The 21,041-nt window shown below is 48.2% G+C and overlaps 1 pseudogene; it reads left to right on the top strand.

Annotated features, from left to right (window-relative positions):
• The first annotated feature begins 8,032 nt into the window (after window positions 1–8,032).
• On the top strand, window positions 8,033–8,526 carry LOC124520916 (peptidyl-prolyl cis-trans isomerase A-like; annotated as a pseudogene).
• Window positions 8,527–21,041: the final 12,515 nt, after the last annotated feature.

Here is a 21,041-nt window from a genome sequence, read left to right as displayed (position 1 = left end):
TGGTGGAGATCAGACCTTTAGGGAAAGGGGGTTCCCTGGGCAAACCAAATGTGCACAGTGGCCCCTGCGGAGCTTGGAGAGACTCTCTCAACCGTTACCATAAAAGGACCAAAACATTGCTCAGCAGTCCTGGCCACACGGGGGTCTCTGATTCAATCCCTTGTCTCCTGCAGCCTCGCCTGCACAAAGAGGCAGGACGCCTTTAGGTGTGGGGGTCCTAGGTGCCCTGGGGACAGACTCTCCCCTATTAGAGAACGACTGGACAACAGGGAAATTGTGACACATCCTCAGGGTGCACAGTGCATTCCACACCGCGGAGGGCCTGGGGTGGAGACAGAAGTGTCCAGGTGAGAATGCAGCAGGTGGTCCGCAGGGGTTTCCACGCGACGTGGAAGAGGTGACTTTGCTGTTACTCCGTCACTCCCAGTGTTGAGAATTATCCTGTTTATTTCAGCTCTAAATGCAAACCAATGACTTCTTCTGGCACTCCGCCAAAGAAAGTCCATAAGGGCATTTTTTTTAAATAATAATTTTTCAATGTTTTATTTATTTTTGAGAGAGAGAGTGAGAGTGGGGAAGGGGCAGAGAGAGGTGCAGAGTATCCAAAGCAGGCTCCGTGCGGGGCTTGAACTCAGGAACTGTGAGATCACCACCTGAGCTCCGATGCTCAACTGACTGAGCCACCCAGGCGCCCCAAGGCAATTTTGACTAAAATGAATTTCTACAAAGCAGGTACTGACCCTAGAACCTGACCGCCATGTGCAATGTGACTCGGCAATGGCACTGGTGTGCTGTATGCAGTCAGAAGTGGCTTCCAAAGTCAAGTGACAGCCCCCATAATGACCAGCAGGGGAGGGGGTGTGTCTGCTGGACCACGGAGGGTTTCCGGAGCATCTAGGGTGCTCAAGCCTCAACACCTTCTGCACACTCTTCTGACAGCACAAATGCTCTGGAATTGTCTTTCTCAGAACTGGGCAGGGGGCTGTCTCTGAGCCAGGTACCGGGAGCCCCAGGGCAGGCTGGGGTTCAGCAAATCAGGAGTCCGAGAACCCAGATGGGTTCCAGGAGGAGCCTAAGAACCCAGAAGAAACACACCACTGCGGTCCGGGAAGCTTGAGCCTGGAACCTCGGACTCTGGGAACCAGGCAAGGCCAGACACAGAAGCGGGTGTAAGGACCAGACAGGGTGCTTTCTGATACTAGAAGCTGTGACTCCCAACCCTGTCTGCAGGTCAGGATCACCCGGGGAGCTTGAGAAAACCTCACTGCCCGGGCTGTTCCCAGACCAGTGTCATTGAAGCACAGGGATTTTTCAAGCTGCGCAGATGATTGCGATGCCTGGTTAAGGTTGAGATCTGCTCCGCCCAGCACTGTTCACCGTGCTTTCCCTGCATGATTTCGTTTCATCTTAGTGACCGCCCTGTGATCAAGACCATCCTACAGATAGGGAGCCAGGGGTGCAGGGAAGTTCGCCATTTACCAGGGTCAGAGTGGGAATGAGGCAGAGCCTAGGATCTCCCCCAGGCTGCCTGCCTCCAGAGCCCACACCCACAGGCAAAAATCCAGGCGTGAAAGCAACTACCACATAACGGAAAGAGCGAGGACCTCGGTTTGAAACCCACTCCAGCCCCCCTAGTGCCTGGGCGGGGTGGGGGGAGTTGCTTGGGGAAGTCAGTTCATTTCTCTGCTTCGTTCAGTTTCTTATCTGCCGAACAGGGGGATGTTGTCACTTTTACAGAGCACTGGTGACGTAATGAGATGGCGTTTGTGAAGCTTCTTATAGTCTTTCTGGCGCATCATTTATTTCTTGGTTCTTTATCATTATTAGACTACAAAAATGGGTCAGCAGGTGGGATGGCAGATATCAAGAAGAGAGCATCACTCGAAACAGGAGGCATCATGTGCTGAAGGGCAGGCAAAGGCAAAACTGAAGCCAATCCCAGGCGGGGGGACCAGTAGTCTGATAGACAGAGGCATGTAAGAGGGGACAAGGCCAGCATAGCCAGGATCATGTGATGGGGCCATGCCAGGCAGTGTCTGTCCCTGTCATCCACAGCTTCTCACCCCTGAGTCCCCGATCACAGGCGTCAGCCAAGTGTGGAAGCCACTGTGGTCACCCCTATCTCCCTTAGCACCCACTGTTCTCTTCCCTCCCTCTGTCCCCAAACTGCTCATTTTCTCCTAAGCCCTGCCTGGCAAAGGTTGACAGATAATTGGCATTTGCTAGAAAGAAGCTAAGGTGTGACCCCCTTCCTCTCCTTATCACAATGAGTGCACGCACACCTTCCATCCAGGGCAGTGTCCATTTGAAAGGGGCCATTAAAAAAAAGAAGGGGCTGGGGTGGAGGGGGGCAGAGAAAGAATGTGCTAGTCATTTTTGGTAATTCCAAAGTAGTACATCATAACAAGAACAATAATAAACGAACCAGAAAGTGCACACAAGTAAGGAAGAAAGAACACAGCCCCCAAGAGACAATACTGATTGGGGTACCTGGGTGGCTCAGTCAAACATCCACCTCTTGATTCCAGCTCAGGTCATGATCTCACAGTTTATGAGGTCGAGCCCCACATCAAGAGCTGGGCTCTGTGTTGACAGCGTAGAGCCTGTGTGGGATTCTCTGTCTCTGACCTTCCCGGTCACCCCACATTTCTCTCTCTCTCTCTCTCCTCTGCCTCTCTCTCTCTCAAAATAAATAAATAAACTTTAAAAAGAGAGAGAGAGAGAGACAACACTGATCATACTTGGGTATGGATCCCTCACATCCTTCCTTAGACACATGTAAAAATATTTTCATTGGATTACAATATCTCATGCTTTTATAACTTGTTTTTTTTTTTTTTTTTTTTTTTACTTAAATCGTCACGAACCAAAAAAAGGCAAGAACATCTCTGATGATAGACTTGTTTCTGCAACATCTTTTTTAAGCTTAAACAGTTTGCGGTATGTGATATATTGAAATTACAGTAGAACCTTTCCACTGTTGAAAAATTAGCTTGTTGCCAATTGTTTACTATAAACAATGCTGTTAAAAACTATCCTTAGAGGCGCCTGGGTGGCTCAGTCTGTTGAGGGTCAAACTCGATTTTGGTTCAGGTGATGATCCCAGGGTCATGGGATTGAGCCCCGCAACTGGCTCTGTGCTGAGTCTGGAGCCCGCTTGAGATTCTCTCTCTCTCTCTCTCTCTCTCTCTCTCTCTCTCTTTCTCTCTCTGGCTCTTTCTCTCTTCCCCTCTGCCTCCTTCCCCTAGTCTCACTCACTCACTCCATTCCTAAAACAAACAAACAAAAAACTATCTTTAAAGATATTTATTTGTCTTTACATTGAGGAACTTGTTTTCTTTAGGATAAATCCCTAGAAAGTAGACTGCAATGCCCAAGATTTGGCTTTTGAAAGACACTTTTTACTATTGAAAAATTCAAACATTCACAAGGAAGGAGATGGGCGTAATGAATGTCTAAGTATCCTTCACCCAGTTTAAACAACTATCAACCCAAATCTCATTTGATCTACACGATGTCCCAATTATTCTCCCCCCTGGATTGTTTAGAAGTCAGTGACAGATGTACATCATTTCATTCATAAACATTTCAACACATATCTCTAAAAGATAGGGCAAGAGCACACTCATTTTTAAAGCTCTTGGCACATATTGCCAAACTGCCTACCAAAAAATTTTGCAACTGTTTCCATTCTTCCCAACAGTATAAGAACATGGCCATTTCTCCTCACTTCTGCCAACTCTGGGTGTGCCGGTTCAGTGTCCGGTTAAGGGGTGGGGTGGCAGGAAGGAATCAAACACACAAAACTAAAGCAAATAATTCAACAGAGGTGATTTAGAATGGGGAATTAGTTACAAAGATATTGGAAAAGCTAAAAGGACAAACAAGGCATAGTGAGTCCAAGAGCCAGGGCACCCATCTGGAGCTGGGACCCTGGAGGAAGGAATCCTTCGGGGGAACTAGCATCAGTGACCACTGGGAATGACAGCAGAAATAGACAGAGAGAGAGAGAGAGAGCAGTGTCCTGGCTTCTTCCCTCTCTCTGCTCCACTGGCCAATCCTAACAGGAGCCAGTGGCCAAGGGAGTCTAGAAGATGAGTTTGCTTCAGCCCCCCATGCCTTCGCTTCTCTTATGTTGGAGAGAATGTAAATTGTATAAGCCATTTTGAGGGGAATTTGTCAGGATTTCTCAAAATTTTACATCTTAAGCCCTTTAGTCTAATAATTTCCCTTTCAGAGATTTAAGCTACGTCTACTTACATGCGACAAAGATGCGCATGTGTGGATGCTTGTACAGCACTGTTTATAATAGCAAAACACTGGAAACAATGGACATATCCATAGGCACAGTTTAAAAACATGAATGAGCTACCTGGAATGACTTCTAAGAGATGCAACTAAAGAAATAAAGGTTTAATGAAACAGCATGCTTATCAGGCCTCCATATGTTTATAAACTAATACGTGTGTAAAGCGTGTCTCAAATTGTATCCAGTGGTTTCTCAAGTCACTAGCAGCAGCTATGGCCTTTGGGGAGAGGAAGCAGGTGGCTGGAATAGGAGAGAGATCTCTTTACACTTTGTACTTTAAAATTCATTCACCGTGCTTTGGAATAATCTAAGCCACGTGAAATTGCCAACATTCCGTCATTTTTGACCCACAAAACAGCAATTTCATGTGGTTTATGGTACCATTCCTTTATGGATAAAAGAAGTAACTAATTTCTAAATGGTCAGGAAGAGCTATTATATTGGAATGCGACTTTGGAGTTGACATTTTCAGTAAGAAGGTGACCAGTGATATATCACCCCCTCCAGTATCAGGGCGATTCGTTGTCCTTTCAGAGTTAAGATGAAATTCAGGCAACTTCCCACGAGCTCGATTCTTTCAGAAGAGTCTCCAAGAATGGCTTCTTGACTCTCAAGACTCTATGGACTGTTAAATGCACTTAAAACGAAGGAGAGTTGAGAGCCAGGCCAGGTCTGCTCTCCCGTCAGCTCCACATGCTGCCGAAGGCACAAAACAAACCCAAACTTGGAAGCCAATCATCCCTCCGCCACTGATTGAGGTGGGAGCTATCTGTTCCCAGGGCTTCTGTGCAATCTTTTTTTTTCACTTGAAGACATAAGAAAAAAACTTAAGCAATCTCAGCAGCATCTGATGAAAAACAGCCCAAGGCTCTTCACATTCCAGAGCCTGCCAGGGACTTGGAGGGCCTCTCACAGATGGCTGAAATTGTTCTGATTCACCAGGAGCATGTCATATGGGTGGGTGTTGCAGCTGGGACACCACAGCCCTGAGGCTATAACTATAACATCAGGAAAAGCAGGAGACAACCGAGAGCCTTAGCACATTAGCTCATAACATCTCCCTCAGGAAGGTGCAGGACCTTGTGCCCATTTTACAGGGGAGAAAAATGAGGTTTGAGCAAGTCCAACAACCTAGAACCTAAGTCCGTCTTACTCCAAAGCTCCTTCTCCCAACGGTCACCCTGGATGTGACAAATGTCAAAGATGCTAGCTGGTGACAGATGATGCCGGCTGGGAGAGGCAGACGCTGGGCAGGTGTTGTTTGCTTGGCATGGACTGCTCAGAGACCAGGAAGGGTGGTGGGCAGCACATCTGGTCAGGTCACTCCCTTGCTTCAAACTCCTCTGTGGCTCCCCATCGCCTTCAGAATAGAATCCAAATGTAGTGCAGCATACAGGAGGTGCTCGGCCCCACCTGCCCTGCCAGTATCCCCTCTTCCCACGACCTTCAGCTCTTGCTAGATAACCGTCCAACAAAATCCAACCACTTTCCCTTTCCAGAGTGCCCTGTACCCTCTCAAGCCAACTGCCTCTGTCCACTGCCCATGCTTGTGTCTGCCTGGAGGACCCTCCCCCTACACTGCGCCTGTGGCCAACTGTAAGAGTCCTTTCCTAATGCTCCTCCCCGCCCTCTGTTCCCTGCCCATCTCCAGCTGAGCCAGGATTCCTTTTCTTGACTTCTGGTGCCCTTGTGCTTCCCTCAAGTCTGGCATCCCTCCTTTTCCTCTCTCTTTTTTAACTTTTCCCTTCTTCCTCCCATCTTTTATTCCTTCTTTGTTTCAACAATTTTGCATTGAGCACCCACCCTATGCCAGTCATTAAATCACATCTGGGCGACGAAAGTTGACCAAGTAAAGATCCTTTGCTTCATAGAACTGATTCTCAAGGGCAAGAGGCAGACATCGGCTAAAAGCTCACGGTTAGCGGACATTGCTACGTGCCCGGCATTGCATTAGGCATTCAGCGTGTATTACTTCACTTAACCGACACTGCAATCCTACAAGGGAGGGACTTTTGATTTTCAGAGGGAAAAATCGAGGCAGGATGGGGGTGTGAACCCAAGCTATCTGTCATTAAATCCGATGCTCTTAAATGTCAAGGTAAAAGACGAGTTTAATAAGAAAGCGACAAATACAATGAAAACACACAGAACCTTAAACCCAGCTTGGACACATGGAAGCCTTCTCAGAGGAGGTGATGCCTCAGGACTTAGACACGGGGTTAGCATGGGCAAGGGCATGGTGGTAAGTGAAAGCGTGGCTCCACGGAGAGCCTCAAGCAGCGGGATGTTGCTGGGGGGCAATGCCTGCGGATGGAATGGAGAAGACGAAGCAGTGGCCAGCCTACAGAAAGCCACATTTGCCACCAATCGAGTGAGTGCTTACCAGATACAGGTGTAAGATGCATGTAAGATGCAGGGCAACAAAAGGGAGTTTAATGAAGGGACTATTGCAAGATGTTGCCAGAGTTGAGGGAAATCACCAAGGAGTAGTGGGATACCTGGGCCAGCAACTCCGAGCCAGGCAGCCAGCACTCACCCAGAAGGAGCAAAAAGAGAGGATTTTACTAGAACCCAAGGTGGAAATGTGGAAATGGTGATTTTGACCCTAGAGACTCCCCCCCTCCCCCCACTGGATGTGGAGCCTTAGGTAAGAGAACCTCTGGCCAGTCCAGAGGGAAGCAGGAAAATATCTAGCTTCTTTCTCCTCTTGCCTCCTGACATCTTTCTGGTGCTTCCCCATGGCCAAACCCAAGCAGAGGCCAGAGGGTGAATGAGCCCAGCTGAACCAGTCTATGAGGTCAGTCTCCTAGGTCAGAGAAGGGTAGAGAAAGGTGGCAAGTCGATCTGGAAGGACAAATGGAGACCACCCAACACTTCCAGGTTAAGGAGTTTTATCCCATTAGTGATGAGTGCCATTGAAGTGTTTTGCACAGGGAGGCAATCTGGTCAGATACGGGTTTTCACAAAGACCTCTATGGCAGTAATTCAGTGGACAGAGCAGCAAGCAGTGTGGCCTGAGCTAGGGAGACCTGCTGGATCAGGGAAAAGAAGGGCTAAGGTGAGAGATGGTGAAGAATAAGAGACAGAGGTAGAAGGAGATGGAATGTATCCAGGTGAAAGATGACAAGGAGCTGGAAAAGGGCATAAATAGAATGAAAGAAAGAGATTAAGCTTCGATTTTAAAAACAGAAAGATAGAAATTGGTGGTTCTTAGTGAAGACAAAAGCCAGGATCCTCTTGGATGACCGAGATTCATTCAGGACAAGTTGAAGCTAAGTTGTTTATGAAAAATCAAAATGTAGATATCTAGCAGATATTCTGATTTGCATCCAAATACTGATTAGTCTCTATCTACAGCTTTAGATAGCAAAGCCATCAGTAGGTAAATTCTAGTTTAAAACCATGAGAGTGAATAAGATGTCCCAGGAAGAGGGATGTCCAGAGAAGAAAGCCAAGTTGTCTGGGAGTGTTAGCACCGAGAAGCAGGTGGAGGAGAACCACTACAAAGGAGACAGACAAGGAGAAAGACCAGAGATGACAAGGAGAGCCAGGAGAATGAAGCTGCTGAGAGCAGAGGCTAGAGGACCAACACCATTAAATACTATAGAAAGAAAAAGATAAGCGCAGCTGCTGGTCAGAACATAGTAGGTCATGAGTCTTTAGAAAGAGCAGTAATGGGCCTTGCGGACGCTGCCACCCCAGAACCACCCACGCCGCCCAGGCATGGTCAACCCCCCTGTGTTCTTTGACACCGCCGTGGACATAGGGCCCTTGGGCCGCATCTCCTTCGAGCTGTTTGCAGACAAAATTCTAAAAACAGCAGAAACATTTTGTGCTCTGAGCACTGGGGAGAAAGGATTTGGTTACAAAGGTCTCTGCTTTCACAGGATTATCCCGGGATCTATGTGCCAGGGTGGGGATTTCACACGCCACAATCACACTGGTGGCAAGTCCATCTGCAGGGAGAAATTTGATGATGGAAATTTCGTCCTGAAGCACACAGGTCCTGGCATCCTGTCCATGATGAATCCTGGACCCAACGCGACGGTTCCCGGTTTTTCTTCTGCACCACCAAGACGGAGTGGTCGGATGGCAAGCACGTGGTGTTTGGCAAGGTGAAGGAGGGCACGAACATCGCCAAAGCCATGGAACGTTTTGGGTCCAGGAGCCGCAAGACCAGCAAGAAGATCGCCATTGCTGACTGTGGGCAAATCTAATAAATTTGACTTGACTTTTATCTTAACTACCAGAACGTTCCTTCTGTAGCTCGGGAGAGCGCCCTTCTGCCCCCATCTGCTCGAAATCTCCTATAATCTCTGTGTTCCCTCTGCAGTTCCATGGTCCCTTGTTTTCCTCACTCCCCTCCAAGTTCAGTTGGATTGCAGAGCGAAGTGTATGATCATGAAATAAAAGCTAAACAACGATAACAACAACAAAAGAGCAGTAATGACTGAAGTTGGTGAGTGGATTGCCATGGGTTGAGGAATGAAGTGAAGAGGACGAGGTGGACACTGAGAATGTAGATTCTCCTGCTTACAAGTCTGAATGAGGAGGGAGAAAAGTAGAATGATACCTAGAAGGACCACCAGCTCAGTGTGGAGCTTTATGATATGAAATAGGCTTTTAAAAAGAACTGGTAGGGGCGCCTGGGTGGCGCAGTCGGTTAAGCGTCCGACTTCAGCCAGGTCACGATCTCGCGGTCCGTGAGTTTGAGCCCCACGTCGGGCTCTGGGCTGATGGCTCAGAGCCTGGAGCCTGCTTCCGATTCTGTGTCTCCCTCTCTCTCTGCCCCTCCCCCGTTCATGCTCTGTCTCTCTCTGTCCCAAAAATAAATAAACGTTGAAAAAAAAATTTAAAAAAAATAAAAAATAAAAAGAACTGGTAGAGAAGGAGAAGCAGAGAAGAGGGAGAAGCTGATCACACGTGAGAAGAGAGATCACTGATGGAGCCCAGACCTGGAGGGACCAGGACCAACCACCCTTTACACTCCTTGCCTGATTATTTGTCCAGACCCCCAAACCCCACTGCTAGATGGGAGCTCATATCTGCTGTGTCAGGCACATTGTCTGTCATGTGGCTGTGCTCATTCAGTGCTTGAGGAGTGAATGAATGACTGAGTGGATTGCTGGGTGGATATTCAGCACTATAAGAGCATAAGAAAAGATGCTTCTCTCTGCAACTTGCAGGAGGCTAAGGTTCAAAACGTGAACTCATCCAACAGAATTCAAGGCACCTTGAGCAACATAACGGTCTTCAGTGAGGAAATTTTCCAGATATACTTAAAAGACACATACCCATAAACAAAACCCCCAACCCTATCAGGCTGAATGAAGGCCTCTAGTGAGAGTTGTTGGACTAGGGCCAGACAGGCTGGAAACCAGCAATCTTTATGTTTAGATGAATTGAACATTTGAACAGCACTGGTGTTTATTCGCTTGTTTAATTTGGCTTGTAAGAGTCTACTGTGATGTGTGTTATTTCACTTTTTATCTTGAGGGGGGTGGAGGTGGGAGGAGTCTGTTTCTTTCTCAAGGCATGTCTTTTGGTTTCCAGTTGAATTTCTCTCCCAGAACAACTAAAGGTTTGGCCACTTGCAAAAAGAGCTGAGGAAGAGGTTCTTGCTTCACTTGGGCGAGGTCTCAAAGACCATGTCCTCCAAAGCTCATCCCTCCTATCTGGCAATAGGACTATTTTGGGCCCGCAGTTGGCTGCATCAACCAAGAAAGTCACATAGAAGATGTGTGTGTATACACACACACACACACACACACACACACACATGCACACACAGTGGAATACTACTCGGCAATATAAAAGAATGCAATCTTGCCATTTGCAACAACACGGATGGAATTAGAGGGTATATTGCTAAGTAAAATAAGTCAGTCAGAGAAACATAAATATTATATGATTTCCCTCATATGTGGAATTTGAGAAACTCAACAGATGAACAAAGGGGAAGGGAAAGAATAATAAGATAAAAACAGAGAGGGAGGCAAACCTTAAGAGACTCTTAAATATGGAGAACAAACTGAGGGTTTCTGGAGGGGATTGGGGGGGGATGGGTTAAATGGGTGATGAGTATTAAGGAGGGCACTTGTTGGGATGAGCACTGGGTGTTGTGTGTAAGTGATGAATCACTGGGTTCTACTCCTAAAGCCAAGACTACACTGTATGTTAACTAACTTGAATTAAAAAAAAAAAAAAAAGATAAAAAGATTTTTTTTAAAGTCAAATGCATGCTGATTGGCTCAGAACACACTGGAAGACAAAACAAGAAATGTCATTTGGGGAAGAGGGTGAGGGGAAAAGGGGAAAGCAAAGAGCCGGTATTTTCCTTTAAGAAGGAACAAAACACGCTCACTCCTTGGATTCCAGCTTCGTGTTCCCCATCGGCAGGGGCAAAACCCCCATGAACCTCATCTGTAAAATGGAAATTTATTCAATTAAAAGTGTCCCCTGCAGTGTGCCAAACACTAAGCTAGGCACTTAGAGGACATCAGTGAACAATAATACCTCTCCTTCTGAATGTTCTAAGAAGTATATGAGATAGTGTCTATAAAATTACTTGGTGACAATTTATGAGAGGTGCTGAATTAGAGGTAACTGCAGTGATGATGGTGCTTCTCATACATGGAATATAATGAACAGGATGTGGCAGAGGAGGAGGGTTCACAGAATCATTGAATGTCTCATCAGCTGGGCTGTGAGTTCCATGGAACTAGGAATCACATCTGCCTTCTTTGCCTCTCTGAATCGCTAGCACAGTCCTTGACACAGAAATACCAGGTTATTAACAAGAAATCGTTCTCAATTGATCGTTGCCAATTAAGTTACCAAATACCGCCAAAGTTTGTGTTCTTCATCTATAAACACCTCGTGACCTAGAGCCCTTCTGACAGCTAGAGATAATGCAAGGCACTGGATACGATGCCTGCCTGGTCCATAGAGGCGCTCAAGAAAGCCAACCCATCCCCAGGGGTCTCTTCCTACTTGTAGACTAGGCCCAGTTGTTGAATTTACTCACCTGATGGCCATGGGTGGGAGAGTCTTCAGAGCCCCTCGAGTGACTCCCCACATGGATAAGGGAGGAATTAGGCACAGTGATGCGAAAGGAGGTGCCCAGAGCCACTGACTCAGTAAGGATGCAGGAAGCTGAGGCTAGTCAATGCCCGTGAGTAGGTCTGGTATAGTTAGGGAGATAAGCTTCTTACCAGGGAAGCAGCTGAATCCATGTGGGGGGAGAAGAGTGTGAATAGGAATACAGGAGAAGGCAGTGTGGGAAAGCAGGGACTTCAGCTGGGCTCTGAGAGGAGTGTGGGGAGGAGGTGGGGAAGGATTTATAATCAGGAAGAACATCTTGAGCAAGATCTCAGAGGTGACGGTGGTTGTGATCATTCCAGGGTTTCAGAGGAGAGCAAAACTGGGAAAGAGACAAGGCTAATTGACCTACGCATGCCCGCCAGGGCTCCCCACCCTAGCTTACTTCACCTTTCCCATAAATTTATAGGACAGACTATTGTTATTGTTGTCAACTGGGACTCCTTGGCGAACACCAAAGTTGGTATTTGAATCAGGTCTGTCTAACGACAAAGTTTCTGTGTCTTTCATTCTACCCATGTGTCTTCCTGGAAGGGCCAGGTGTGGCCACCTTGGTGATGAGATCTCCCACTGGAAGCAGGGAGGTCTGGTTCTACCCCTAAAGAGCAGAGTGACCTGGGTAAGAGCCTCCCTCCCACTCCCCTCCTGCCATACGAGGTGTAATGGTTCCTGTTTTGTAAATGGGAACAGTAATTCCTACCATATGCCTGTCTCACATCAGCCCTGGGGGTTTCTTCTGTGAGGTTCTCACCCCAGAGGATGGCTTGGAGACCTGCCAGGGTGGTCTTACTCCTGGAAAAGAAGAGTGTGGCAGATGAGACATAGATTTTTAAAGCTTCCACCCAGTCATACACTCATTTCCACTCTTTGGCCAGTGCAAATCCAGCAACCACACCCAAGTTTAAGAGGCAGGAACATGCCCTCTTACTGTGTATCTGGGTGAGAGAAAACTGGAAAGAGTAATGACTACCACAGGAAACTCATACCTGTATCACTCAGAATGTTTTGCAAGAACTTTTGACACACCTGAGATCTTTCCATTTTTCAAACTCCCCAGGTGACTTAAACCCTCGGGATGGAGAATGTAGATGGGATTCTAGGCAATGGGGGGCCCTTTCAGAGTTCCAAGAAGGAAAGGATAGAACGGCTAAAGTTTGATCAGTCAATGAAAACTACCATCCAGGTGGTGTTGGAGATCAGTGGCGATGGAATGCAGGCTACATTTACAATGGGACAGCCTGGAAAGATGGGAGCTGTGGAAAAGACACTGGAATAACCCAGGTCCATCCTGGACTTGGGATGTGGTGAAGGGAAGATAAGGCAAATCCACGGAGACATTTTCATGCAGTAAACACTAATTGAGCACCTACTATGTATCAAGAACTGTGCTGGGCACCAGAGGCAGGGGATGGGTAAGGAGTGAGACTCAATGCTCAGAAGAGTAAACCTGAAACATGCCATTGATGAGGGGTCTACCTTTAACTGAGGGTGTCATGGAGAGTCTGAAAAGAGTGCTCCGTCGCATGTCACAGAGAAGAACGTACTCTGCAATCTCCATCCAACCACGCTCTTCTTCCCCTACCTTGTGCTGTGGCCACAGGGGCCTCACTTCTTTGTTCCGGGGCTCCAACCCCTCCCCTCCCCCATGCTTCTAGAACTCTTCCTTCTTTTTTCCAAAATGAGTTCATTGTCTCTCTGAGCCTCTCAGAGGTTGCAGGCTGGCACACACCGGGCAGGTAGTCAACCCCCCCTTAGAACTCACCCTCTTTAGAAGACGAAATACGGTGAAAATCACCATCAGCTTTCTCTGTCTTCCCAGTTGCCTTCCCTGACCCTCTTGTTGGGGGACAACTGTGGCTTCAGGCAAGCTGTTACCTAACTCCCTCTCAGGGGGCTCTGAGAAGACAAAGCAGGTCATTCATTTGTGCCTGGCCTCACCTCGCTCCTCTCAGGCACCCTCCCCTCTTCCTGTTGGCTCTGCTGGTCATTTAGAACTCTCCCAGCTGGGCCAGACCGGCCTCCCCGAGGGTCCACGGGCTTCTCCGGAGAACCCAGGGACTTGTGACTTTCTCTGCTTCTGCACACTGGTGCTGGATTCCAAGGGGCTTGGGGAAGGGGACAGAGATGCCTACTGGGAATCTTACTGACCTTTCTCCTTCACAGATGCTCTCTAAAAACTCAGCTCACGATGCCACAATGATGAATATTGATAAATGCTCTTTCTATGGGGCGCCTGGGTGGCTCAATGGGTTGAGTGTCCAACTTCAGCTCAGGTCGTGATCTCATGTTCCATGAGTTCGAGCCCCACATCGGGCTCTGTGCTGACAGCTCGGAGCCTGGAGCCTGCTTCGGATTCTGTGTCTCCCTCTCTTTCTGCCCCTTCCTCACTCAGGGCTGTCTCTCTCTCAAAAATAAATAAACATTAAAAAAATTTTATAAATGCTCTTTCTAGCAATGGTAAGTATTAGCAACTGCTAAGTATTGTCCACATTTTAAAATATATACATAAACAAAACAATGCTGACACGCCATACTAATGAATAGTGTGCCTTCACCCAATGATGTGGGGATGCATTTCTTACCACTTCCCATCAGAAAGAGGTGAATGTGAGCAAGGTGCTGTCTCTCCCAGTCCCAGATGGGGTGAGGGCTCAGTTTAGAGCAGGGCAGTGGTGGTGGAGAGGCTGTACGGGACAGACAGACAGCACTGGTGACCGTTCCTCCCCTGGGGAAACAAATAGAATTAACTAAATCTGAAGCCAGTCCACCGACCTCCGATGTGTCCTTTTCCTGGAAAACAAACAAAATGAAACGACTCCGAAGAAGGAGAAAATGCTCTGCCCACGGAAGTTCTCACAGCCAGGCTCTTGCTGGGGAGGTCGTCCGGGCTGAGTGCTGTGTTTCTGCTACAAAATAGAGAGGCAACACTCACCCCTGCTGCGCTGCAGCGCAAACCACGTAGGACAGCTGGGACTCCTGTCCCAGAGGGCGTGACAGGACTTCGGACATCTCGAACCTTCCGTCAGCTGCTCATGGCTGCAGAGCTTGGCTGTGCTCCACAGCCCAACCTCTCTGAGGGCATCATAGAGCCAAGGTCACCGCCCCACTGTATTAATCATATTTTTTATTTTCTGCACTCACTGACGCTTTGACATCTTCAAGCCCTGCCGACCCAAGAGGGACTCCTCCTCCCCTGGCTAGCCAGTTTCTAGACACATCAAAGGACCCACCAGCAAGGGCTCCTTTTACGTGCAAAGCCCACACCCCAAACATCTCCTCCCTCAGGTTCTCACAGGACTGTTACGCTACTGGCTAATACTCCCTTGCATTCATCATCCCAGGCCAGGCATCATGCAACTCAGGACAGCCCCTACGCCCCAGAGCCTGCCGAAATTATTCAGACCGGCCGATTTCTGAGCCTGCTTAACCTGCCTTGCACATCGCTTCTGCAGAAACCACAATACAGACTCTTGCCATGAGTTCCTTGTGCTCTCTCTGCCTCCTGATCTGCCCTGGCGCCTCCCTGAGTGGCCTCGAATGGTATGATGTGCCCCCTTCTCTTGGGGAACGGGGAATAACAAACTATTTTTTCAATGGCAATCATCTTCTGGCCTGCGGGCCCCACTGAACCGAAATAAAGGTGAAACCTACATTTTAAAACACCTGCCTTGGGGGGCCCCTGGGTGGCTCAGTCCGACTACGGCTCAGGTCGTGATCTCCCCGTTCATGGGTTCGAGCCCCGCATCGGGTTCACTGGCTGCTGTCAGCGCAGATCCTGCTTTGGATCCTCTGTCCCTCTTTCCCTCTGCCCCTCCCCTGTTCAGAGTCTCTCTCTCTCTCTCTCTCTCTCTCAAAAATGAAAAATAAACATTTTAAAAAATAAAATCCCTGCCTTGGGCCAAGGGCTGGAAGTGGTGTGGACGGTGTCTGAATGTTGCTTAGTTTCTCTTGTCTGAGGACAAAGGGTCTTTGACTATTTCCAGTCCTTGAGCGTGCTGAAACTTCTGTCTCTCTGAGATTAACACACTGAAGGCAGGACCTGGGGCACAAGGTGAGTCACTGGCAATTTGACAGTCCTAAAACAGAGACAACTAACACTAGTTAGGGCTTCTCACGTGCCTGTGTTTTGCAGTGCGGCTTGTCTGTATATTCTTTCCATAAAACCCCACAATCTCACACGCCGGGCTCTGTGCTGACAGCTCAGAGCCCGGAGCCTGCTTTGGACTCTGTGTCTCCCTCTTTCTCTGCCCCTCCCCTGCTCATGCTCTGCCTCTCTCGCTCTCTAAAAAATAAGTCACACACACACAAAAATTAAAACAAAAAAATCCCACAGCCTCCTTCAATTAAGGTGTCCATAGCGCAAGTTAAGGAGCATAAAGGTCTGGGTCAGAAAACCCCCTCTTTCCCACCTGCCCCACCACCTTTGCTCTGATACCAATACCACACTCATAACATTTCCGACACTGGATGTGGGGGGTTCTCCCCATCGAGCAATCCTGCCACACCCGTGGGTGCCCTACGACTTTACTCCCACTACTCAGAGACAGCATCTGATCCCACAGGTAAGGGCTCAGTCCCATGGGACTGCTCCCACCCCCCCCCCCTTCATGCCAGTCACAAGTACTAAGTCCCAGGGTACCCACAGCTTCTGTCCCATTCGGCTACAAATCGGAAGGTTCCCACAACCCCCTCGTTGGGCTCCATTTATTTGCTAGAGCAGCTCCTAGAACTCGGAGAAACACTGAGTTTCCTAGCTTCTTAAAGATATGATAAAGGACACGGGTGAAACACCACATGAAGAGACCTCACACAGGGTGAAGTCTGGGAGGGTCTCAAGCGCAGGAGTTTCTCTCCCCAGGGAGGTGGGGTATGTCACCTCCTGGAAGCTCTCAGAACCCCATAGTTTGGGGATTTTTATGGAGGCTTCATCGTGGAGGCATATTCGCCATCAACTCCATTTCTACCCCCTCTGCCCTCGCTAGAAAGTGGGAGGTGGGGCTGAAAATTCCAAGCTTCTAATCATGGTTTCGTCTTTCTGGTGACCAGCCCCATCCAGGAGCCCACCAAGAGTCACTTCATGAGAACACAAAATGCTCCTGTCACCCAGGAAATTCCGAGGGGTTTGGGAACTCTGGGTCAGGAACTGAGTCATAGACAAAGGAAGAGAAGATGCTCCTAGTATCTGGGGAAGTTACAAGGGTCTCGGGAGCTCTGTGCCAGGAACTGGGGCAGAGACCAGTATACATATTTTCTATCATCTCACAAGGCCCAACCTACAAAATTGGAATCCTTGTGAATAAATGTGTTTGAAAACAAATTCTATACATTTCCGCTCTCTTAAGTTCATTCAAAGGGGGGTAGGGCAGGCTGTAGAGCAGGCAACCCAAATAAGAATATTTAAGCTTTTAGTGAAGGCTGAAGCATGTATTCAGTTGTCAGTACATACAAGCTTTAGTGTTCAGTTAATACCTATTTCAATGGTTGAAGAGACATAGCTTTCTGGAAAGTTAAGGGATACTAATTTCTATTCGTATAATTGAGAGCCGGATGTCTTTACTCTCTCCTGTTCTCATGTGCAGGAGGGGTGGGCAAGGCTTAAAGACAAGCTAAGCGCGCCAAGACTGATGGCTGGAAACTTACGCAGCAGGGCTCCGAAACTAGCTCCGTCGGGCTCCCGAAGGCTGATTTCTTAACCTCATTCCTGTCCGGACTGAACAACCAACATTGTCAGGTCAGTGATCTCTGGTGACCAGCGTGTTACCGAGTTTTATCAAGAGCAAGGCTGACCAGTATATGCTGCTGGAATGGAGTGAAATGCCACGGAACTTGCCCAGTAGCAGAGAGTCGAGCTCCAGCTTACAGATCCCGTGATACGCTTCTGATGCAGTGTGATGCCACATCGTTGCTCATTTAGAGAGAGTTTACTCCACAGACATGGACGCCAGGAACCTCGGAGGATTCCCACACAACCACTGAGACCTCCCCACTTTCTGGTGGCCTGAGATGTGCCTGTGCGACTAGAAGGCGAGGTTCTATTCCCAGCGGCTACTGACGAGCTGTGTGATCCTGGGCACGTCATTTAAGCTCTGTGCACCTTAATTTCAGTCGACTCACTTAGAAATGACTCACTGAGGTCCTACTAAGTAGCAGGCCCGAGCTAGGTTACATAGTGTTAAGAGTTCAGGTTTTGGAGACAGACAGACTGGATTCACATTCCAGCCCATCGCCTTTCTAATTGCGTGGACTTGGGACACTCCCTTCTCTTATCTAATTAATATGAGCAGGCAACCCGGGGCTGCACGCTTTCTCCATCACCCCAGGAGAATGGGTTAAGCATGTATCACGCATCATGTGTTCAACCCTGGGGAAGGTAACAACGTAGCAAACCAGACACAGGAGAGTGCTTACCACACCCAGACACTGTTACAAAGTGTTGACATATATTCATCCCGTGGAGCCTCCCGACCGCCCTCCACTCTCAGTATCCCTGCCCTGCAGCTAGGATTTGAGGCACAGAGAGATTAACCAACTGACCTAAGGTCACACAGCAACTAAGTGACAGAGGCGGATTCAAACCCAGTGGCCTGGCTCCAGAGTCCCTGCCCATCGCCCTGCGTAGGTTCTGGCTTGCTGTGACCTCTCAGAACTTCCACACCAGATCCCCGTCTGGTTTTCGCTACCCTTGTCCCCTTGTATGGTCTTTCCATGCAATAGTCAGCCCACATCCTTGTTCCCTGCGGGACACCCTCCACGCATCCCCACCACCTTCAGGGGCAAGACCAAACTCCTCCAGAGCCCAAAGTCCTGCCAGTCCTGACCCTGAGCAACCTGCTCACTGAGACATACCTCCCCACCCCCTGCCCACTGCCGCCACACCAGCACCCTGGGACCTTGACCGTCCCTGCTTTTGCTTACCTCCCCCCCCCTCTGCTCCCCTCTCCCCTGCTCCCCACCTCCCAAACCGGGCCAAGCACAGTGGATTTCCTGACATGACACTTACTAGGAGCTTTTTTCATTGGTTAAATGTCCAATTCTTGATTTCGACTCAGGTCATGATCTCACAGCTGTGAGATCAAGCCCCACACTGGGCTCTGCATGGGGCTCCACACTGGGCTTGGAGCCCGCTTAAGATTCTTTCTCTCTCCCTCTCCCTCCGCCCCTCCCCCTCCTTCTCTGTCTATAAATAATAAATTAATTAATTAATTAATTAATTAAATAACTCCACTGACTTTCTGAGAAGTATATAATATATATATCAAATATACATATAAATATATATTTCAAAAGTAATACATTCACATGGTAGATGAGTCTGCCCAGGCTACAAAGTACCACAGACTGAGGGGCTTAAATAACAGAATTGTGTCATCTCACAGCTCTGGAGGCTGGAAGTCCAAGATCAACGTGTCAGCAGGTTGGTTTCTCCTGACGCCTCTCCTCGGCTTGTTGATGGCCACCTTCTCCCCACATCCACCGTGCATATCGGGGTCTCAGTCTCCTCTTCTCATAAAGAGAATAGTCATGTTGGGTCACAGCCACCTATATTATCTCATTTACATTTAATCACCTCTTTAAAGACCCTGTCTAAACATAGTCACATTTTCAGGTACTGAGGGGTTAGACCTTCAACACAGGAAATTTGGGGAGGACACAATTCAGCCCATCACACAAGGTCAGACAGACTCCAGCAGAACAGAAGATGCAAAATAAAAACAGAATGCGGGTTGTTGTTTTGTTTTGTTTTGTTTTTTTTCCTCTTTCCTATGGCTTTCCCCACAGGGAACCGCTACGGACAGTTTCTTGAGCTTCCCACCCACCCGATCTATAAAGCACAGACCAGCATATCCACCTCCTCCCCCATTAAACCCATTTAGAGAAAGGGATGATGAGTTACATGGTTTTGCATCTTGTTTTCTCCACTTACTATATCTTGGCTATTTTTCTGTAGCAACATATACAAACCTGCCTCTTTCTGGGCTGCACTCATTCCAGCACATTCCTTTCTTGAACCCAGCCCTGGGGATTGTTTCCTGTGCTTTCTCGATGACAGACAAAGCTACCGTGAACACTGCCCCACCTGTCTCCGGGCAAGCTTTTGGGAGGAAATCATAGACTAAAATCCCACGGGGTAGAGACCTCGGCCAGGGGATATTTGCAGTTTCACTTCGTGGCTTGTGCCAACTCTCCACCTTTGAATAGCATCCCAATTTATGCTCCTATCAGGAGCGGATGGGGGAACCCACTAGACAGGTGTTAACTCAGCTTGAAAGCATAGTTCCAGGCTCTTTGTCAGTCCTCTGCTAACCCCTGACCCCTTCAGGCCAGTGGAGCCGTAGCCCCCTTACACCCCCCAGTGCCCCTCCATCTTCGTTATGCTGCCACCAAAGGCAGGTGCTGGCAAGTTCCCAGTTCCCTAAGGGCAGAGTAAAGCCAGTTTCACCCCTGCAAGCACCCAGTGCCTGGATCCCAGTAGGTGCTCATTAGTTGTTTGAATAGCTGACTCCTTATAGCCCTGTGAACCTAGGCTGGGGAGGGTGGTTTTTCCCTGTGTTTCCCTAGGCCTGAGCACAGCACCTGACATGGGTCAGGAATTCAAGGAAAGGATTCTGGAATGGAACACGTTCTCAGGAAACCAAGTCAGTCATGAGGAGCTAACTCTGCTTGTTTCCACAGCTGACCTCTCTGTCCCATGAGAGCGTCAGAGAGGAAGAGGGAGGGAGAAAGGGAAGGAGGGGGGCAGGAATGGAGAAGAGATAAGGAAGGGGGTAGGGGAAAGCAGAGAGGCAGGTGAGAAAAGGGGGGGATAGAGACTGGGGGAAGGTGAAAAGGGAAGTTGGAGGAAAGAAGGAAAAAGAGAAAGAGGTGAGGGAGAGGGAGAAGGAGGGAAATGGAGAGAGGGAAGGGAGAGAGCTAGAGTTGCAGAGACATAGGTGAGGGGTGACAGGTGGCCCAGTGGTAGAGGCACTTCTATCTGCCCTGGGATCCAGCAATCTCACTACTGGGTATTTACCCCCAAAACGCAAAAGCACTAATTCAAAGGGATACATGCACCCCTGTGTTTACTGCAGCATTATTCACAATAGCCAAGATACGGAAGCAGCCCAAGTTGCCATCAATTGATGAACAGATAAAGAAGATGTGGTATAGAGAGATACACAATGGAACGTTACTCAGCCATAAAAAACCAGAATGAAATCTTGCCATTTGCAACAACATGGATGGGGCTGGAGAGTACAAGGCTAAGTGAAATCAGTCAGTCAGGGAAAGACAAATACCATATGATTTCACTCAGATGTGGAATTTAAGAAACAAACAAACAAAGGGGGAAAAAAGACACAGAGAGAAAGCCAAACGCAAAAACAGATTCTTAATTGTGGAGAACAAACCGATGGTTGTCAGAAGGGAGGTGGGTAGGGGGAGGGAAGAAATAGGTGATGGGGATTAAGGAGGACTCGTGAGGAGCACCGGATGATGTATAGAATTGTTGAATCACTAATTGTGCACCCGAAACTAATATAACACTGTATGTTAACTAACCGGAATTAAAATTAAAACTTAAACAAACAACAAAGCAAAACAAAGCCAAACATTCTAAAGATGGCTGTTTCTCATCACAAGAAAAAAAGGTCAC

Source organism: Lynx rufus, unplaced genomic scaffold (assembly GCF_022079265.1).
Source record: "Lynx rufus isolate CCGP_SWC_20201006 ecotype Redwood Valley unplaced genomic scaffold, mLynRuf1.p SCAF_3, whole genome shotgun sequence".
In the NCBI taxonomy this organism is placed as follows: Eukaryota; Metazoa; Chordata; class Mammalia; order Carnivora; family Felidae; genus Lynx; species Lynx rufus.
The sequence above is the reverse complement of the archived record's forward strand: the minus strand, read 5'-3'. Positions and strand labels throughout refer to the sequence as shown.